The following is a 21,182-nucleotide window of genomic DNA, read 5'->3' as shown; positions in this document are numbered from 1 at the left end:
AAGCTCATCTCTGGACTGTGGGACAGGAAGTTCATTTATGGTCTTTACCAGGCGATCCTTGGGTTTGACGCCACCCTCTGTTAAACAGTGACCCAGATAGTCAATCCCAGTGAGATTGAACTTGCACTTGTTTTCCCGTAGAGTCAAACCTCTTGCTGCAAAACGCTCAAGAACAGCCCTCTGCCTCATATCGTGTTCTTCTTGAGAAGACCCATGAACCAGCACGTCATCCTGGTATATTTTAACCCCATCAATACCGTTCAAGACATCTTCCATGACCCTTTGGAACACGGAGGCTGCAGAAATTAATCCAAACGGTAGACGAGTGAACTTGTAAGTCTCAAAGGGAGTTATAAAAGCTGTGAGGTTCATGGATGCCTCATCAATTTTGATTTGATGATAGGCTGCCCTGAGATCCAGAGATGAGAACACACGTGCATCACAAAGCTGGGTTAACATCGTAGTGATGTTGGGTAGGGGATATTTGTCAGCTACAACCACTCGATTAAGAGCATGAAGGTCCACACACAAGCGTACTTCTCCAGAGGCCTTGCGTGCAAGGACCACCGGAGCCAACGATTCACATGCTTCAGTCTCAATAATGATACCCTCACTTTTCAATTTCTCTAATTCGGAGCGCATTGGCTCCTGCATTGCTAAAGGCACACTGCGTACTTTGCACATCACAGGAACAGCATTTGGCTTTAGTGTAATATTTGGGTATAGCCAGAGAGACAACCCAGCTTATTACTGAAAATTTGTTTGAATTCAGAACGACAGTCAGGGTATGAATCATTATTACATGAGACTGCGTTCAATGAGCTTGAATTTAGCATAATGTCTCTGAGAATGATGCAGGGGTCTCCATCTGGGACCAAAGATACTCCTAGGTCAGCTTGGTGCAACCAGCTGATTATGCGATCACCTCTACAAGAGATGTACATTTTACCTGCAGTCAGCCTTCCCTTGTATTCAATGTCGCCTAAGAAATAGCCAAATAGTTTTATGGGATGGCCACCATAAAAATGTCAGGCTTATATATTCTTACTTTCCCCCAGAGTTTTGTGTCAAAGAAGGCTTTAGGTATGAGAGAAATCTTCGCCCCAGAATCAAAGAGTATTTTGATTTTACAGTCATTCACCTGTACTTCATCTACAGGGCCTTTACACATATTATTACTGCTATGTAAGAAGACTTCTCCACAATCTAATTCATCACAGTCAGAGTAACTTTCATCTTCAAGCGATACCTCTGACTCGTATGACTTTCTTGTTCTTTTGTGCTCTACAAGCCTTTGTAAAATGACCAACCTTCCCACAGTTGAGGCATTTTGAAGAGAGAGCAGGACAAGATTTGTCATAAGCAAGATGTTCAACGGCATCACATTGATAACATTTTATCTTGAAAGCACCTTTAGGTTTAGTAGTGGTAGAAGGAGGAATGGAATCACGTTGTTTCCAAACGGGCTTAGACGTAGGTTTTGTGTAAGTTTGTTTCTTTGTAACATAGTGTACTTTCTCCTCTGGAGTAGCTTTTTCCTTTTTGATAAGTTCAACACAAGCAAGAGAGTGTTCTGTTCTTTTGGCTATAGGGATTACTTCATCCAACTTGGGGTCGTCCTTTTGCCAAAGTTCATCCTTTACTTTCTCTATGTTACAACCTAGCATGAACTGATCACAAATTCGCTCCTCAAGAGAGCCATCAAATTTGCATGTAGCTCCCAATTTGCGTAGAGCAGTTACGTATGTTTCAACAGATTCTTCATGCTTTTGAGTGCGTCTTCCGAAATGGTACCTCTCTAAAATGGTACTTACTTTCGGGAGGTAATGTTTGTCAAGTTTCTTAAGATTGATTTCAAATTCATTGAGATTGTCAGACTCATTGTCACTTAACTCTGTGAGGTGTTCAAACACTTCTTGGCCTTCCGAGCCCAGACAATGTAGCAATAATGCAGGCTTTCTTTCTGCACTCAGAGATACCCCGCATACTCTTGCATAGTTTAAGAAGACTTTCTTCCATTTTGACCAACGAATGGGTGGATCACCAGAGTTGGAGAGAAAGAATGGCGGAGGAGTGACGTTTTGCATGTTTTCTCTTAGTAATACACTTGAGCTAAAAGGAGAAATCTAGTATGATTAATTTAGTAATACAGTACTTTAAATGACTTAAAGATCAACTTAGAGAAGCAAAGTTAGTCATGTAGAATGACATGCAAACTCACAGTATAAGTGCACGTCAGCATGGAAACCGCCTTTTCCTCTCTTATTGTTTTTTAATAATAACACAGCCAATGCTAGGGTCTCAGAGAAACTTGACACGCAGGTAGGTGTATGAAAGTAGGACAAAGTAGCTGTGTGTGTCAGCGTAATGGCAAAACAAGAGAGATGACACACAGAAAGGCAGCAAGAGAAACAAAATTGTAAAGTGTGTCAGCTGATGGACAACCTTCAAAGGAAGCTGTGAATGTCAGCGAAGTGTGACATACTGAAAAGTAAACCAGAGTACAAGCAAATCGCTGTTTGTGTCAGCGCAACAAATATGTAGGCAGCAAATGAAACACAAATGCAAATTGGGTTAGCTGTTGAGAAATCTTTGATTAATGCTGTGTGTGTCAACAATGTGTGACACACTGAAATAAAAATAAGGCGAAGCACAATCAAATCGCTGTGTGTGTCAGCTCGATAAGCATAGCAGTAGTAGAGTGGCTGAGGATGATTCAGTGAGGTCCTATTAAGTTGCCCATCAACGCTGACACACAGTTGCTAAGGAGGCCGCTGAGGTTGTTCAGTGACGAACAGTCCTCTGTGGTGTCGGTTGCTTGGTGTGCGCATCTGTTGTTAGGCAAGCCTCTGGGGTTGCCCAGTGACGCGCAATCTCTTGGGGCGTTGGTTGCTTGGTGACTACGTGCTTCTCTAAGAAAGGAATGGAGCATGACAGGGAGCAGCACGAGCATGCGCTTGAACAGGATATGTTGAAGGTAACGACCAATATTTAAAAGATGCCTATCTCCGCGATGAATCACTTTCCTTGTATAAAGTAATTTTGGGTTCCCAAAGACGGGAGAGTTAGTAGAGGTGTACTTGTGAGCACTGCGAACAATTAACTTTACTCAGTCGCGGAAAGAAAAGTCAATAAAGAGCGAAGGATTCTAGCGAAGGGTTGTTGTTTACGCATTAACAAGGATATTAATAAACTTATCCCAATTAAGTTCAGTGCGCAAAGTACTTTTAGATATCCAGGTGCAGCTCTTAATAGGCTTATCCCAATTAAGTTCGGTGCGCAAAATACCTTTGGATGTCCAGATGTAGCTCAGTTGTGTTAGGACCTTGGGCTTTCTTTGAGTAACCTGTGCATGTCGAGAGAAGCGTGGACCTTGGGTTCAGGTTATCCCATCCTTGTCGCCAGTGTGAAGAAGTAGGAGATTCTGGTAGTAGTGAGATGTCTTCTTTATTCAGGATACAGGTTATACAAGGTCCCATCCACAGAATATCAAGCATCAACTGACTCTCAGCACTAGGCAACCCGTACCAAGCACATCACATTCTGGAATGTTGGGTTAACATTATAATGATAGAAAGCTTTACAAATGCATAAACTGTATGGGAAGATACCACAATCTAGCCTTCAGAAAGGAGATTACCAGGGGGCATATGTATCAACATCACCATTTGCGATTCTCAAATAGCTATTTTTAAAGAATCGCTATTTGAGAATTGCAAAACGGAATGTATTTAAAAAATTGCAAACTTTTTGCGATTTCTTAAAATTCCTTAATTGCGATTAGCAAATTGCGAAATCGCAATTAAGGAATACCTGCCCATTCATTTCTATGGGCCAGGAGACCCATAGGAATGAATGGGAAGTAATTCTCAAATAGCGAATCGCAATTTGCTAATCGCAATTTGGGAATAATTTCAAAGGTGCAAGGGTGTCATGATGACACCCTGATACACCCCTGAAATGAGCATGTGTGTGCATATGGCGCACATACATGCCCTAAGGGCATGTATGAGCGCCACGTGGCACTTTGTAAAATTAAAAAAAGTGCATTTTGAAAGGAAATCGCAAATTACCACCAACTGGAAGTTGGTGGTAATTTGCGATTTCTTAAGGATAATTCGCACAATTTGGGTGCTTTTTACATCTCATTTCAGAAATCGCAATTTGCGATTTCTTAAATGCTTCCGCAAAATTAAGAAATCGCTAAATTAGCAATTCCTTAATTTTGCGATGGGATTTGTCTCATACATCCCGATTACCGATTTTTTAATCGCAAACGCTGTTATTTTGCGAATCGCAGCGTTTGCGATTAAAAAATCGTTTGATACATATGCCCCCAGGTCTAATGCTGACCTGGAAATCCCCAGGTTACGCAGCTGGTCAGCCAGCAGGTCAGGCGAAATAGTATCAAAAGCTGCAGGGAGATCCAAAAAGATCAGTGCCGTAGCCTGCCCTGCATCCACCATCGACCAGATACTATCTGCCACCGAGACCAAAGCAGTTTCAGGCCTAGGATTGGTTCTGAAACCAAATTGTAAAGTATCAAGCAGTTCATACTCCTCCAAATAGGCCATAATTTGTGAGTTAAGATGACTTTCCAAAGAAGAAAAGAACCAACTGAAGTTCCCAAGTTGGTTAAACAGGTTAAGAAGGTGCTCTAGAAAGAGCAAAATTGTAGAATAATCTGGAGACCAAAACGTCAGCATCTTGGAAGGAATCAAATTCATGAAAATTCATGATGGCAAACCACTGAGTCTTCAAAGTAAAGATGGATATATTAAGATTGCAACCATCCTTTGAAAAGAGCACCACCTGTGAAAAGAAATCTAATGTGTATAATAGGACTTCAGGATGGGAGGTCTTCTAGAGTGGTGTTTAGGTTCTGCCGGATGGGAGAGGAAAGCCCTGATTCTGTCGGTTTAACCTTTCAACCTCCAAGCCAATAGGGATAGTTTGAAAGGTATAGACAGTCAAAAATCCTAGTGGAGATGGATAAACAAGAAGAATCCAAGGAGGAAAGACCACCAAAGATATTAAGAGGAGGAACCATGATCTGTGTCGCCAAAATGGTACTATTAATATTACCTCTGCTCACTCTCCTGAATTTTGCAAAGGAGTCTTAAGATCAGAAGGAGCAGATGAAACACATGTAGCAACCTCCAGGGCCAATTCAAACCAGTGCTCCCACTACCCATGTTCCCTTCTCTGGAAACTAGAAGCAGAACTTAGGTAGTAGAGTATTGCTCTCGAGGCAAAATGTCCAGTAATGGGGTTTCACTCCTTTTTCATACTTTCTGAAAAGTTGTTGGAAATGACAGCAGGTTCTAAGAAGATGGGAATTACCTGCTCAGTGAGTCCACATGCACATTTTTCACCCCTCTGATGTTTACTAATGTTAATGCTAGAAGGAGAGTCTCTGCCCTAATCCCTAGGTGAGTTGCCACAGAATTCAATGATTTGGAACAAGTGCTGATCTTACCAGGATGTTTTGATGGTTTGGAAGTAGTTGAAAATGCTGCAACGTTCTCAACACTGCTGTGTACTCTCTCCAGTTTGAATACTTGCAACTCTCTTTTGCAGACCATCTAGCTTGACAGGAATGGTGGGCATTGCTCACCATACTAGAGAGCTGGCATCTGTCGCAAGAGTCAGAGAAGTTGAATGCATCACAATCCCTTTGGAGAGGTTCAATTGCTACAACCATCACTGGAGATTTCCATCAAGTTATTTACAGTTGCATGCCCCTTACAGTGTTGAGCAGCACAATCATTCCTCAGTCCTTGCCTTTCTCAAAGCCCAGAATGAGGAATTCATGTTTTGTCACTTTACCTGAATTGTTCCCTTTTTAAATCCGGGGTATGTGGAGGAGGAATGGCGAATTAGCCTATAGTTTCACATCCACTTATAGGAAAACAGCAATTTCACCCACCTCTAATCTCTATGAGCCTGCTTCAATCCACCAGTTGATTACAATGATTTTGGAGCATTTGTGATTTCCAGAGTTGACAACCACATTTATAAGGCAAGGCATGGTGCCAGAATGTGCCAAGTAAGGATGCCAACCAGTAGGTGGAGCCATGGAATGACATGCAAGGAAATAACACAACACAATGAATGTAATATTCATAAATAATGTGACACATAAAATATAAATAACATAACAGTGCACCATGAGTTTAGCCCTGGGTCACTACTCTCTGACACCTTTAAATACTCTGGTGTTGGTATGGTCTAAAGCAGTAGTTAGAAAGGCTGATATTGTGCATTATAGTTACCCTGAGAACTTTGTTAGGCATAATCATGGGGAGAGGAGTTGGCCTAACGGCTAGGGCGGTCTCGGCAATGACGCTGAACATCCTGTGATTCTGGGCAAATCACTTAATCTCCCTATGCCTAACAAAAATGAATGTGTCCTCATGTAATGCAACTGGTGGTATGTAATGCGCTCGGATACCTGATTTGGGTCAAGTTCGCACTATATAAAACTCTGTAAAATAAAACAAATAAAAAAATAATCAGAACTACCCAACACTCAAAAAGTGGTGGAAGAAATACTTGCAAATAGTAGGAAATCGCTCATGGTAGCATTTCAGCCCATCACTTTTTTGCCCACCATGTCACCTCAGATTAACCCAGCCATATGTAATCAGCCTTGGTCCTGCTTCAATGAGAACAGTCCTGTCCAAACTGCCAAACAAGGTTGATTCTGAACGACAGCACAAGTAAGCCAAGGCCAGTCTAGAGTGACACAGTAGGCAAAACACAATTGGTTGGAATCCCCATCCAACCCATTGCATTTTGGTTGCAAAACACTGATGTACAGCCTACCTACCCAGTCTTTGGAAGCAGTGGCGACTCCTCCGCTAAGGCGGAGGAGCGCCGCCCCACTGCTCGTTGAGCAGTGCAAAAGATAGATAAAATGATAATAACATTTTATTTTTCTATGTGGGACTCTAGTCAGGTCGGGCGGGGCGGGGCTGGGCTTGCCCCCGTCAGAGGGAGCGGTTTGCAGCACTCCCTCCCTAAGTGTGCATGACGGCTAGGCTGGCCCTCAGGTGCCGGCCAGTCATGCACACTTGGTATGTTCTTCACTGGGCTGTGTTGCACAGCCCAGTGGAGAACATGCCTAACCTCCCAGGTACAGCCTGAGTGGCCAAACAGGCCTCTCAGACCAATCACACGCTGCTCCTGCAGCGTCGTGATTGGCTGGGAGAGTCCGGGAGCCTGGGTGCTTCTGATGGTGAGAGCGAGGACGGAGGAGAGACGTGCAACAGCGAAGGTATGTTGTTTTCTTTTTCATGCCTCCCTCCTCCTCCTCCTCCCCACCGCTCCACCCCCGTACAGAGGCAGCCAACACTGTTTGAGGCCCAAACCATACAACCTCTGCAAACGCTTCTCCTTACCTCTGTTCTCAGTTCCATGCCCCATCATGTCCCTTCTAACCCTGTTTGTAATCCAGATTTCCTTTTGACAGACCTCAGGGTTTAGTGCTGGCATTGTTCCTGCACCAGGTCTTGGGCTGCTGTATGCCATGCAGTGCAGCACTAAAGCCAGTTCTGGCCAGTTGCAGGCCATGCAGCAGAATGCCCACATAAGAGATGAGAGACTGGTGCCAAAGAGGCAGATAATTAAGTGACAGGCCATGAGCGGTTATGCCAACATATTTGTGTGTGGGCATGTGACGCATGTGTGTGTGAGTGAACCCTCAAGGGAATTACTTGCAAATGATGATCCCCCAGCATATAATGCCTATCTATACTATATGGTGGCTATACTTCCTATTTAAAAACACTCTGCGGAGTATCACAATACAGAATATTATGTGATATCTGGAATATGAAATGAGTACCTGGTATAGGTTATGGTACCTGGTATGTTATGTTGTTTCTTGGCATATGATGGTGCCGGAGGGACATACACGGCTTAAAAGGATGAAGATGGGAAAGAGAGGCACGTCTTGGATAAATTAAATTGTCATTATGATTGTGGTACATGAAATTGAGAAGTAGCATCTTTTCCTGTGGAGCAGTAGTCAGAGACAGAACTTGTTGAAAATGGCAAGCTGATATTTGTGAGCAGTATTAATATGTTTCCTTAAAATTGGAAAGTGTTCATATGGAGACAACATTGGCATGTTCAGAAAAAAGATAAGAAAATGTTGGGGGACAAAAAGGTTTCTTTACTAAAATTGAGAGGCTGGTAATTAGATGCAAGGTGGTTTGTTGCAAATATCAGACTGTGGGGGAATTCTATCTCAAATCATCGGAGACCCACCTTTAGAAGAGGGATAAATTAATATTTTCAGAGCATGTATTGAATCTGTGCAACACCCTATAGACAAGAAGACCAGTAGAGTGTAATTCAGTATTCCATAATTGTCATATATCATGTCTTGCATATTATCTCTTCAATTTTAAATCTGTAGAATCATTCTTAATTTTATATATTAAAATCTTATGAAAAATTGAAGAAACATACATTCTTGCGGTAGATTCAAGTCCATCATTTTTCTTTCTTTGGTAATTTATCCCCCCCTGCAGGTTATTTACTTACGGTGCAGGGGTATTGATGGTTTGCAAAGAAACATCTTGGTTGAAAATATTTTGGAAAAGTATAAAGAAGAACTTGCTAACATGCAAGCAAAAGAGGAAAACCAGCTTCTTCAAACCTGTGAGGAACATGGGGAAATTATGAATCTGGTATTATTTCATATATTTATTTTTATATGTCATGTGAAAGCTACCTACTTCTGGCATATAATACATGTTTAAAGCAAATGATAACATTTGTTTAATGATGACAATTGTATGTAGTGCTCAAGTTCTAGGGCATGTCAGTTCTTTACATTTGCATATTGTAAAACTCAACTTTCTAGTGCTGTTTCGTATTAAAATGTGAAGTATAAAATGATAATTAAGGTTCAAAGCAGTGGCTTTAAAATGATACCCTGATCTATGCTTAGACCACATTAGCCCACTAACCTTTGTCACTGCAATATTAAATGGCATCTTGACAGACCTCACAAAAACTCTCAGGCACTAAGTTTCAATCCTCTGAACCTGAATGGACCTCAGAAATAGCTTTCACTAGGAACTTATTACCTCCTCTTCGTCCTTGCATCTTGCATCAGCACGGAGCTTACAAATGTTAGAGCCTTCAAATGTAATCTTTCCTTCCTAGGAATTGTATAGTCCTTGAAGTCACATGAAGAAGTAGGTTACTCTCCATATTTCTAGGTTGCTCTTTATATTACCTGCAGTTCTATTCTCAATGAACCTACAATTACTGTTTCTTACACTGTGTAGGACCTTTCGCTCCCGATATTTAGGACCAGGGAGAACTTTTCTGTTATAATACTTTCTCCTAATGTCGGTCTCCAGACTCACTCAAATTATTGCAATTATAATGTTCATCTATATTGATCCTGCTGGCAAGCAGAACCTTCATCAATTTTTTTTTCACAATATTCTGTAAATCTTGTATGCCAAACCTCAACACCCTTTTTTACCCTTCCGCTTCCCAGCAGCCCATAGATGGCACTCACTGATGCATACTATAACACAAAAACACCTTAGGTCTAAGCTTACGATGTGTGTTTGAAGTGACAAATTATGTAGAGGTTTTGACTCTCGTTAAAGGAAAGAAATCCCTTTCGGACGATTACCCTCACTCACCATAGGTGACATGCTTCATCATTTGGGAATCTCCTCTCAGTGGAAAAACCTAGTTCCACTGAGGGCTACAACCCCCTCACTGTGAGGGAGGAGCTCAGGGATGTTTTAAAGTAGAAGCTGCTACACTCTCTGGGATCCTAAAGTCCTGTGGTGAGTAAGGTAAAATGCAAAAAATCGCAGCGCAAAATAAAAAATAAATGTAATTTTAAAACTACCTAGTGAGTAGCAAGTGGATCTAACTTTATTGGCTTGCTCCCACTGGCAGGCATTAAAAGTAGTGCAACAGCAGTATGGAAATTAGACTGCTGATTGTGAACACACGGTCAACATGTTTCAGCCCCTCTGATCAGAAAAGTATTCCGGGCTTTCGTCAGGACTACAGAAATATACAAAGCTGCTGCTGAAGTGAAAAAACCATAAAAGTGCAAAAAAACACAATATTGTTGTGATACTAAATCATACTCCAGTGTATTCTTCAGTAATACTGGAATTACCTAAAAGTACATTCTTTTAGGTAATTCCAGTATTACTGAAGAATACACTGGAGTATGATTTAGTATCACAACAATATTGTGTTTTTTTGCACCTTTATGGTTTTTTCACTTCAGCAGCAGCTTTGTATATTTCTGTGGTCCTGACGAAAGCCCAGAATACTTTTCTGATCAGAGGGGCTGAAACATGTTGACCGTGTGTTCACAATCAGCAGTCTAATTTCCATACTGCTGTTGCACTACTTTTAATGCCTGCCAGTGGGAGCAAGCCAATTAAGTTAGATCCACTTGCTACTCACTAGGTAGTTTTAAAATTACATTTATTTTTTATTTTGCGCTGCGATTTTTCGCATTTTACCTTACTCACCACGGGACTTTAGGATCCCAGAGAGTGTAGCAGCTTCTACTTTAAAACATCCCTGAGCTCCTCCCTCACAATGAGGGGGTTGTAGCCCTCAGTGGAACTAGGTTTTTCCACTGAGAGGAGATTCCCAAATGATGAAGCATATCACATTTGGTGAGTGAGGGTAATCGTCCGAAAAGGATTTCTTTCCTTTAGTGAGAGTCAAAACCTCTACATAATTTGTCACTTCAAACACACATCGTAAGCTTAGACCCAAGGTGTTTTTGTGTTATAGTATGTTGTAAGCAGGGGACACCCTCCTCGCAGGTCTTTAAATTCACTCCCTTGGACACTCCACTCTCTGTTTTTGTTGTTACTACTCATTGATGCATACCAGAATGCTATATAGAACGCATTGGCAGTATCCATGCCATTAACCAAATGGAAGCTCACACAACTCTTTAACATCCCCAGAGGTAGTAACACCGCTTACACATACACAATGACAGAGACAACTGAAGCCTGTGCTGAACAGCTCAATTCTTAATCGAATATTTTGTCAGCCATTCTGCAATTCTTCCTAAAGCAAGCGTTGTAATTTAGAATCACCTTCCTACCCACCCACCCACTTCCACAGACAACTCTCCCAGAGAACCATTGGGTATACCTACGTCCCAGTATAAAAGGGCACAAAGGACACATTGAGTATTGTGTAGGTACTCTAGTTTTAAAGGAAAGTCGGCATACATGATGTAGAGACTACAGTGCAGTAATTCACTTCTTTCAGTGAGAAAACACACAATCAGTGAGATCCTGTATTAAAACACGAGCGCTTTCGTTACAATAATAAACAAACCGAAATGTATGCAAGGAAAATATAACTTTCAATTGTAATGTGTTGCAGACAGTGGCCTAATATTCCTTAACAGCAAAGTGACCAAATGTGTTACTTAACTTCACCCTATTTTCATCGTAACCGGGTGAGAAATGTGATGTAATAAGTTAATACTGCTAGCATTTTTCCCACTGAACTAACTATCTAACATCCAATAAACACAATAGAGTTTGCATCTCAAATGCACCTAGCACAGCACAAATATACCAAATACTTGGTTATCATCATCCTCACAAGAGATCCAAACACTAAGAAAAGATCCAACCCAGCACATTAGACAGAGCATCCATTTCATCCAAAACAGCACAGGTGGTATGTAGTTGGGTATCACCTTCTTCGCAATTGCACAGACCCTTCTAACGCCACACACACACACACACACCAATGAACTGAGCTTATTAGACCGATATCGTCACACCTATCCAGCGCCAGAAATAGGCTAGCAGATGGATATCATGACTTCCCTACGGCTCCCATTACCTCCAGTGACCAGATTCACAAACGAAATACTGGTCAATGCACAATCCAGAGCACTCAGACCCCACCTAGTCATACTGGTAAGACCTCCAGTGTCAACCATCGTACCCTATAGTTCAGTGACCTATCAATAAATACGAAGCACCTACTGGAAATAGCAACAGAAATACAAAGTATCACTGGTGATACAGCTGCACAACCCAATCAAACCCCTTACTTTGAGGGAAACCAAGAAAAAAACTTAGAAGGGACTTGGCTGTGTTATTATTGCTAAGCCCTAGTAATGGCGGGCGGATGGAGACTACACAAATGAAGGTCCTATAACATACATGAAACCATTAAACATAAAGTACAAGAGAGAAGTTTATAGATTGAATGGCATATACACAAGCTAAGTGTGTACATCAGTGAAAAACTAAAATATGCACATAACGCATTGCGTAGACAATAATTCGGCCTGGGTGGTGAGCTCAGCTCTGTTCGCGGAGTTCGAGGAGTTTTCTGCACTCCGCAGAGCACGCAGAGTTCCAAAAAAACGCGGAACTGAGTATTTTCCTCGCTCACCTAAGTTAAGTTGGCGAGCACGAGTGAGGAAAATCCAACACTAGACCACCTCCCAGCGAGATTTCTCAACGCGGGCGGGCGCAACCGCTCGCGTTAAGAAACCTTCCGTTCGCATTGAGGAATCTGCCGCTTGAGTAGAGCATCTACTCGAGCGGCAGAAAGAAGCAGTGCCCTCTTGCGCTGTATACGGTGCTGTTCGCACTGATTTTCCAGTGCTGGACAAACACCCAGTGCTAAAACCCCACCCAGGCCCAACAATAATTGCATTCGTCTATGTGGTATCTGCTTCATGCTGTGTTTGAAACACATTTGAGTATAGTGGGCAAATTGATAATCACAACCACAGATCTTTTGAAGTTAGAAATTATTATGTATGTTAAAATTTTGCAACAACAATGTGGCTTGCTTGTTTATTGACATGTCCTCAGCTTCTCAATGTTAAGCCATGAAAAAGCACAAATATATTTACGTATTACAATACTGTTAATACATAAAAACATAGTGAGATGCATCATAAATGAAAGTCACAAATGGAAAAACTAAAGGATTCCTAACATCTTCTAAGAAAGGTTTATTCACATTAAAAATGAACATTTATCAAAAATAAAATAATGTGGTGTACAGAATCTGCAGAAGTACCAAAACTCTCCTGCGTGTGTTGATACACCAGCGATAATTAATTGATTGATTTTCTCCTTAAGGAATACACTTTTATTTACTTCTTTTGCAGAGGAATTTCTCTCAACCTATTACCGGAAGCAGGTTCCATCAAAATTACATTTGCATTTTTGTAGTATTTGTCTTTTCTCAACCATTAATTCACTCAGAAACAGTCCTTTATCAACCAGTTCTTACAAGATGTGTCAGGCAAGATGTTAATCTCAGTAATTATTTTATGTGGCATTAAATGCATTTTAAGATCACGCATAGTCTACAAAGAATGTCAACTTATAGCGTAGTAAATATCGAAACTTTAATTTCGACCTACAATAATATCGAGTTTAGAATATCGAAGGGACAGAATATCGATGTCAAGAATATCTATGGACAGAATATCGACCCTAAGGTAAGTATATCGATTTTATTTATATCGATGTTAGTAATATCGAAATTAGTAATATCAATATGAAATATATCGATGTTACTAATATCCATGTCACTAATATCTATATTTATAATATTACTATGTGTTTTATTATGTATTTAATATGTATGTGTTAATTATTTTTTGTTAAATGTTCTACTGGTTTAAAAATATATGTATACAATTTTTATATGTTAATAATGGGTTTTTTAAGTTAATTTTGTGTTTTAGTACTCTAGCGGGTTGTGGGTTTATAGGGGAATAGGGTGGGAAGTAATTTAATTATATGAATTTAATTATAAATTTTTGGGAATGATAAATTAATTTTAAATAATTTTAGCGTTTAAATTCTGTAGCGGGTTGTGGGTTTATAGGGGAACAGGGTGGGAAGTAATTTAATTATATGAAATTAATGATAAATTATTAGGAATTATAAAATAATTTAAAATAATTTTTGCGTTTAAATTCGTTAGCGGGTTGTGGATTTATAGGGGAATAGGGTGGGAAGTAATGTAATTGTAATTAAGTAATATTTTTATTTATTTATTGGTATTGATAATTATATTATTGTTAATTAAGTATTAATTGGTAATTAATTATTATTAATTGGTAATTAGTTTTTATTAATTGATTAATTGATAATTATGTTAACTGTATTATTTTATTATTTGAGTGTTTTGTGTGTTTATAGGGGAATAGTGTTGGAAGTAATTGAAATCTAATTAATTAATTATTACATTTGTTGTTGGGTATTGATAATTAATTAATTGGAGATTAATTATTAATTGGTAAATATTTTAAATTATAATAATTTGGTTATGAAAAATAATTTATTGTTGATTAATAATCAATTGGTAATTAAATATGTTTAAATATTATGTATTGATATTTCTAATTAATATACTAATAAGTAATTAATAATTGGTAAATAATGTATAATAATTAATAATTTGTGTATAAAAAATATGTAATTGTTTAATATTTTTTAATTGGTAATTAGTGTTTGATAATAATTTTTTGGTCTAAAAAATGTAATTGTTCAATATTTTTTAATTGGTAATTAATATTCATTAATTATTATTTATTGGTATTTATTAATAATTTATTGCTAATTAATTATTTATTGGTAGTTATGTTTTTAATAAATATCTATTGGTATTTGTACGTAATTTTGAGTTATTTAATAATTAAATTATTAATTATTTTAAAGAATTATTTTATTTATAACTATGATATTTTTAACTTCTAAGCTATCCAACACTTGCCCTACTGTTGCACTCTCTGGAGTTAGAATAGTAATTTTTACCCCTACGCAATCCAACACTTTCCCTGCTGTTGCACTCTCTGGAGTTGGAATAGTAATTTTTACCCCTACGCTATCCAACACTTTCCCTACTGTTACACTCTCTGGATTTGGAATAGTAATTTTTACCCCTACGCTATCCAACACTTTCCCTACTGTTCCACTCTCTGGAGTGGGAATAGTAATTTTTACCCTTACGCTATCCAACATTTTCCTTTCTGTTGTTTTTTTTGGAGCTGGAGTAGTAGTTTTATTGTCTCTGCTATTTAATATTTTTTTTATTGTTTTAGCTAATGTAGTATATAATTAATTTTAACAATATTAAAATTAATGTAATAGTTTTAATTTGTTATACATAATTATTAAATTTTTATTTATGTTATTGTTTTATGTGTGTAATGTTTTTGCAATTGTTAACATTTTTAAATAATGTATACTTTATTAAAATAATTCTTAAAACATTATTAAGTAAGTATATATATTATATATTATATGTCTATATTTAATTAATTTTTTTATTAAATTATATTTATTAATTATTAATTTTTAACACTGTGAAATATATTTAATTGTGTTTATTTTATTTATAAGTATTATTATGTTTATTTTACATATTTTTTATAACCAAAAAAACCCGATATTATTAAAAACGATATTTTTGACATCTATATTTTATTTTCGATATTTTTGTACTTACCATGTTGTAGATAGGATGTCGATATTCTTGACATCGATATTAGTGTTGCGATATTTGTGTAGGTCGAATTTCTGACCTTCGAAATTTTGTCAGAGAACCCATTTGACGATGTACTATTGAGTGGTGCAGGCGTAGATCAACAATTTCCATAATTGCACCCCAGGATTATCGTCCTACACCACATTTAGTTTATTAGTAGACACTATGGTATCTTCTTGATCTGGACAAGGCTTCCCTTAGGTTGGCCGATGCCTTTCTTCACACCACTGCGCTAGCACACAAATAGGTATTATGTGCTAAAGGCATGTATCTGCAAAGAACAATCACAGAATTGAAAGAAAAAGCTCAAGGCATAAAAAACCTCCAAAAGGTTGAACAATTTCGCTAGGGAGGCAATTGAAGTAATAGGATCAATGAAGAAGAGCAGCTTCTGAAAAAGAGAGCACAAAAATTCACTGAAGAAAAGTGAGCTGAAATGTAGTGAAGGCTCCAAGGAAAAAAGAGAAAGAAGGGGCAAAAATAAAGGCTGTGAATAATGATATAACTGCATCTTTTATAGGAGACTAAAAGAAACACGATATGAGGGCAATCACATGACTGTGGTAGCCATCTTGGATAATACTGAATTCCTAGTCAGTAAGAAACTGGTGGCTATTTTGGAGTGGTATGACCCATAGGAGGAAAACTCTGGTCTGGAATCAGAATGATGATGCTATATTTATGACCACCACTTAGTTTTCCTCAGCAGCACTCAAAATAAGGAATTATGTCAATGTGCACCCTGGAGAGCCACAGAGGCCTGAGGCAATTCTCCCCTGATGCCTTACCACAACCGTGAAGAGCTAGAAGGACAGATCACAGGCCCATGGTGCCAGAATAGAAAAATGACAACAGTACTGCCTCAAACACACAAACGGTGATGGGAGGAATGCTGGCAATTGCTCAGGGTAGTATTCCAACCAATGGTTCTTTTGCCCACCATGCCATCTCAGTTTGAACCCAGCAATATACAAATCCGTGTCAAACCTGCTTCAACAGGAACAATAAAGCCCAAATTGTCAGGGCAAGTTCTTCCTTAACCAGAGCACAAGCCACCCAAGACCGGTTTCGCCCTAATTGGAGCTCAACAGTGGGCTGCAGCTTGGTTCCAGTGGCACAGTGAGCACAGGACCCACATCTAGGCACACCTTTCCACTTAGGGGCAGTATATGGAACACTCAAAAGGTAACGGGATGAGTGTTAGCATTAAGTCTACCATTGGCAATCGCTAATGTATCATTCCAACCGATCATTATTTTGCCTACCATAGCATCTTAGTTTGGACCCAGCCATATGCAAATCAGTCTCAACCCTGCTCCAATAGGAACAGTCCAATGCGAACTGTCAGGTCATCCCTGAAACAGACCACAAGCAACCCAAGACCCGTTTCACCCTTATTGGGTCAGGTGCATCTTGGTTCCAGTGGCACAGTGAGCACAAGAGCCACGTGTCAGATGTCTTAAATACCTTAACCTTTATTACATTTCTGTAGGTCAAACCTGCAGAAATTTAACCGCGGAAAGCATATGGTATTACCGTGTCATGCTGATTTTGGAGCGTTAAATACCAAAATCTGCATTTTAATCCTCACCAACCTGTAATAGGTGTTACTTATCACACCCGATGCAAAAGTACCCCGTGGTATTGTTATTTATCAGGTGCGATACACACTTAAACTCGTAATCAAGGCCAACATATCAGCATATGATGATGATATCCTATTTGTGAGAACACCAAATTCTATAATTTCTAGGATGTTAGATCATCAATAGTGCTGTTCCTGTTAGAGAAGGGTCAAAACTGATTTGCATATGGCTGGGTCCAAACAGAGGTGGCATGGTAGGCAAAAGAATGATGGGTTGGAAAGCTACCCAAGTGGTTAGACTTATTGCAAGCATTTCTATTGTAACCGTTTGTGTGTTTGATGGTCCCAAGAAATGAGCCAGACTCAAGCCATTTAAGGAAATCTACACCAGAAAACGTAAAAAATAAGGACACCAACACAAATTTGAACCACTTCTGGTGTAGAACACCTAGAAACTGTGTCCTTTACACCTCAATATTATATGTTTCAACATGAAAAAGAACACATTTAAAAAACTGTATCCAACACTTCAACCCATGTTACTATTGATGTTTAAAATACAAAAAGATTCTCGACACCTAAACCCACCTCCCCCCCAAAAAAAACTTTACCAAAATGCAGTCAACATTTTAAGACATATTAAGTGAATCACAGAACACATTCATTACACCTTTAAACAAGCATTGGCAAAGCCAGTAAACATGGCCCTAATGTTTTTAGGTCTCGTGAGCCAAAGGCTCGAAGAGACATTTTATATCTGGGCTTTTCAAAGTGCTGCCGTGGCCTAAAGCTACAGTGCACGTGAACGTGCATGCGCGCAGCGCCATGTGTCTTTCCTCCGTAGCGATCGTAATCACGATCACTTTCACTTTCGCGGGCTCTTCTGTTGCTGGCATTCCCCCCTCCCTTCTCGCCCAGCCCTTCTTGGTTCCCTTTCAGATGAGACCAGACAGCTGCTAAAGACCTGGAAGCCTCTCCCTAGAAAAGAAAACACACTGCGCACCCATCTACCAGATCCCACCATTGGCTCTGGTTCCAGGCACATAGGGGTCTACCAGTCCTTTAAAGACAAGCACAAAGAAGAAGGACGTCACATGTTATCACACAACTCTTTGCTTGCCCACACAAATAAAAAAACAAATCCCTCAGAAGTGTTGCATAACATCACAACAGAGCACTTTGTTACTTGCTTAATTACTGTGCACGGGCGCCACGCTCTCTTTTAGCATGGCACCCGCTTCTAATATATTCACAACACGGGTGCCCATTTTTATGTTTCAAAAATAAACAATACCTTTAAGTCTGGTTAAATACTTGGAACAACTATAACTGTTAGTGCGGTGCTCTTGAAACATACTTTAATCGCGGGGGCCGTTTGTAGAGCGCATTGCTTAGGTTTACGAATTGTGTGGTTTGGGATGTACAATCATGTAAGTAAAGGGGGTAGGGGGTTGTTTATATAAGTAAGTGTGAATGCTTCAACATGCGCTATAATTGCTACAAAGCTCGTTTTTTAAAAAAAGCATTCAGTAGCGCTAGTACATTTGCAAACTTGCAGAAGTGCGCATCATTTTTTCCCGTTAATGGCAGGCTACAACACCCTGTAGTTCCACCTGCGATTTGGTTTCATCTTGTCGAGCGTTGTGCTTCCCTTGGGTGTCGCTGCGCGTTATCAGTGGTTGCCTGTACTCCGGGTTCATAAAGGAGGTAAACTGGTCTTTTATGCACTAGGGAAAGTAAAACAAGTTATTTTTATTATTAGCAATGTTTATACCCGCACGGAGAAGGGTAATAAGGGACTTCAAACAGTATGAGCTCTGGACATTTTGTTTTCTTCTTTTTTTGTAGCAAGGGGACAGGCTTAACGTATATTCTCAGCTGGGGATCGGAGTGGACACCCATGCTGATCAGGTTTCGGACGTAACAATACGGACCTTAGCAGGGGCTTTGTCAGTGGGAAGGTTGATCCTCCCCCTTCCCCCCCTAAACAGTCCTGCAGTTTCTGCTCATCCTGTACTCCACTGTGCTCATTCAGTTCATTCTACCGGCTAGCTTGTTACCGACATTCCTTTCTGTGACGCAGCTGCTGCTGCTGCAACGGATCTCTGTAGTCCCTTTACAAGCATGGCTGCTAAGCTGTGCATGGCAGAGCCTGCTTCTTTCCATTCCCCACTCCTGCATCCCTCTCCTTTCACAGGCTCTGGTTTTCAAACACACTGGTCTACTTCAGATTACATGGTTGGGGCTTTGATAACAAAAGGTTAAGAAACAACCTTAAGGCACCACCTATTACCGATAGTAATGTGATACAAAAGACCAACACATCGCCATTTCTATGTTTTTGGGAAGTGCTCTAGAAATTTCTATGCTGCCTGCAGTGCTAAAAATCCTTCTCCTGTTCCTGGTCATCGATGTGGAACATTAAAGCAATAGTAGGCAGGTGTTTTATGGTGCTGCCTTAAGTGGGTGCTAGGATTAAACTCGGGCTTTACACATGCTGTTGCTAAGGCAGAGGGAGCACTAAAAGTAAGCCTGGGGCTCTGAAAATACCAACAATTCCAGGCAATGTTTATAACATAAGCACACCAATGACTCACCTAAAGATTGTTTTGTAGTTTACATTTATAAATCACATAGGAGGCACACACATCAATCTGCTGTACCTGTCGCTACATTACTGAAAGGCAGTGTACCTTTTTTAATGAGGATAGAAACCCTTATCCCAGTTGCATAGAGGTTGCTTCTAAACTGGCATGGGGTGGGATGCGGTAGGAAAGAAATAACCTAGCTGTCAGTATACAAAAAATGTGGATCATGCTTTTTACACCATGCCCACTAAGAAGCTACATAGATGTTTTCTAATGCTATAGAAAAAGTGTCTTGCTTGTGACGTATATAACAAGCCTTTGCAATACAATAGGTCTCACATTTGCGAAAATGTGAACTATTAGCATTGTAAATGACAATACCTTTTAGTTATGTGTTTTGCAAACCTGCAAGAGGTGCATAAACACACACTGTACGTATAGTCATCGCTTAGGAGAAGCTAGGCTGGCAGTAACTGCACCTCTTTTACTGCCAGCCGTGCTTCTCGTAAGCAAGGACTATAAGTTTAAAGTGCATGTTTACACACCACTTCCAGGTTTTCAAAACACAGAAATAAAATGCATTGTCATTTACAATGCCAATAACTCAAACTCCTGCAAATACGAGACCTATTGCATTGCAAATGCTTGTTAAGTATGCTAACAGGCTTTGTACATGCCTGTGTTTGCATGCAGTACCGCATTAAAGACAGACCTGACTTTGTGAATGCTTTGTTTTGTAGCCACTAATTTCCCTTTACTATAATGTTATTTTAGTTTGACTCCTTTCTTAGTCTACACCAATAAAGAGTATATAAGTAGATAATGCATTGACTATACTCGTTCATTTCATTATCTCAAACATCGATCAGAGAAAAAAAAAAAAATTAAAAAGTGACATGTAAGAATTTGATAAAATGGCACAACTAATTTCTGTTATAAAAACTCGAACCAGGGGGCGTGGCCGAGCTGTTCATGGAGTGAGACGCGAGCTGCCGGGGCTCCGGGCTGCCGCCGGAGAAACTAGCGTTAAACAGCGACCTAGCGGCTGGGGAGACGCCTCATCTGGGGGTGAGACAACGGCGGAGGGGAGCGGGCTGCCTCCGGCTGAGTTGGTAAGCCTGGGGCTTACAGATAGCGGCGCCGGAGATCGGAGCCGGGGAGAGGCCCCGGGCGAGGCGGAGGCGACCGCCATTTTGATCGTCCCTCTCCTGTGTGCTGCGGAGTGCCTACACGGACAGACCGGGTGCCCGGGCCCGCCGGCGGAACCACCTCGTCGTCCTGGGCGGGGACGAGGAAGTCTGGAAGCAGCAGTTGGGAGACCTCGGCGCCGGCTGGAGGCGGAGACGCTGGAGGGGCTGCCCCGGAGGGCGAGGGCGAGACCGCCATTTTGTGGCCCTGGCGCCGCGGCGCGGAGGTGGAGACAGTTTCTGCTGCTGGGGGCT

The 21,182-nt window shown here is 40.2% G+C and overlaps 1 pseudogene; it reads left to right on the top strand.

The window, feature by feature from the left end:
* The window catches only part of LOC146797531 (uncharacterized), a 193,301-nt pseudogene that overhangs the window by 28,456 nt on the left and 143,663 nt on the right, over window positions 1-21,182 (top strand).

The sequence above is a fragment of the Triturus cristatus genome, chromosome 9 (genome assembly GCF_964204655.1).
Source record: "Triturus cristatus chromosome 9, aTriCri1.1, whole genome shotgun sequence".
Lineage (NCBI taxonomy): Eukaryota > Metazoa > Chordata > Amphibia > Caudata > Salamandridae > Triturus > Triturus cristatus.
The sequence above is the reverse complement of the archived record's forward strand: the minus strand, read 5'-3'. Positions and strand labels throughout refer to the sequence as shown.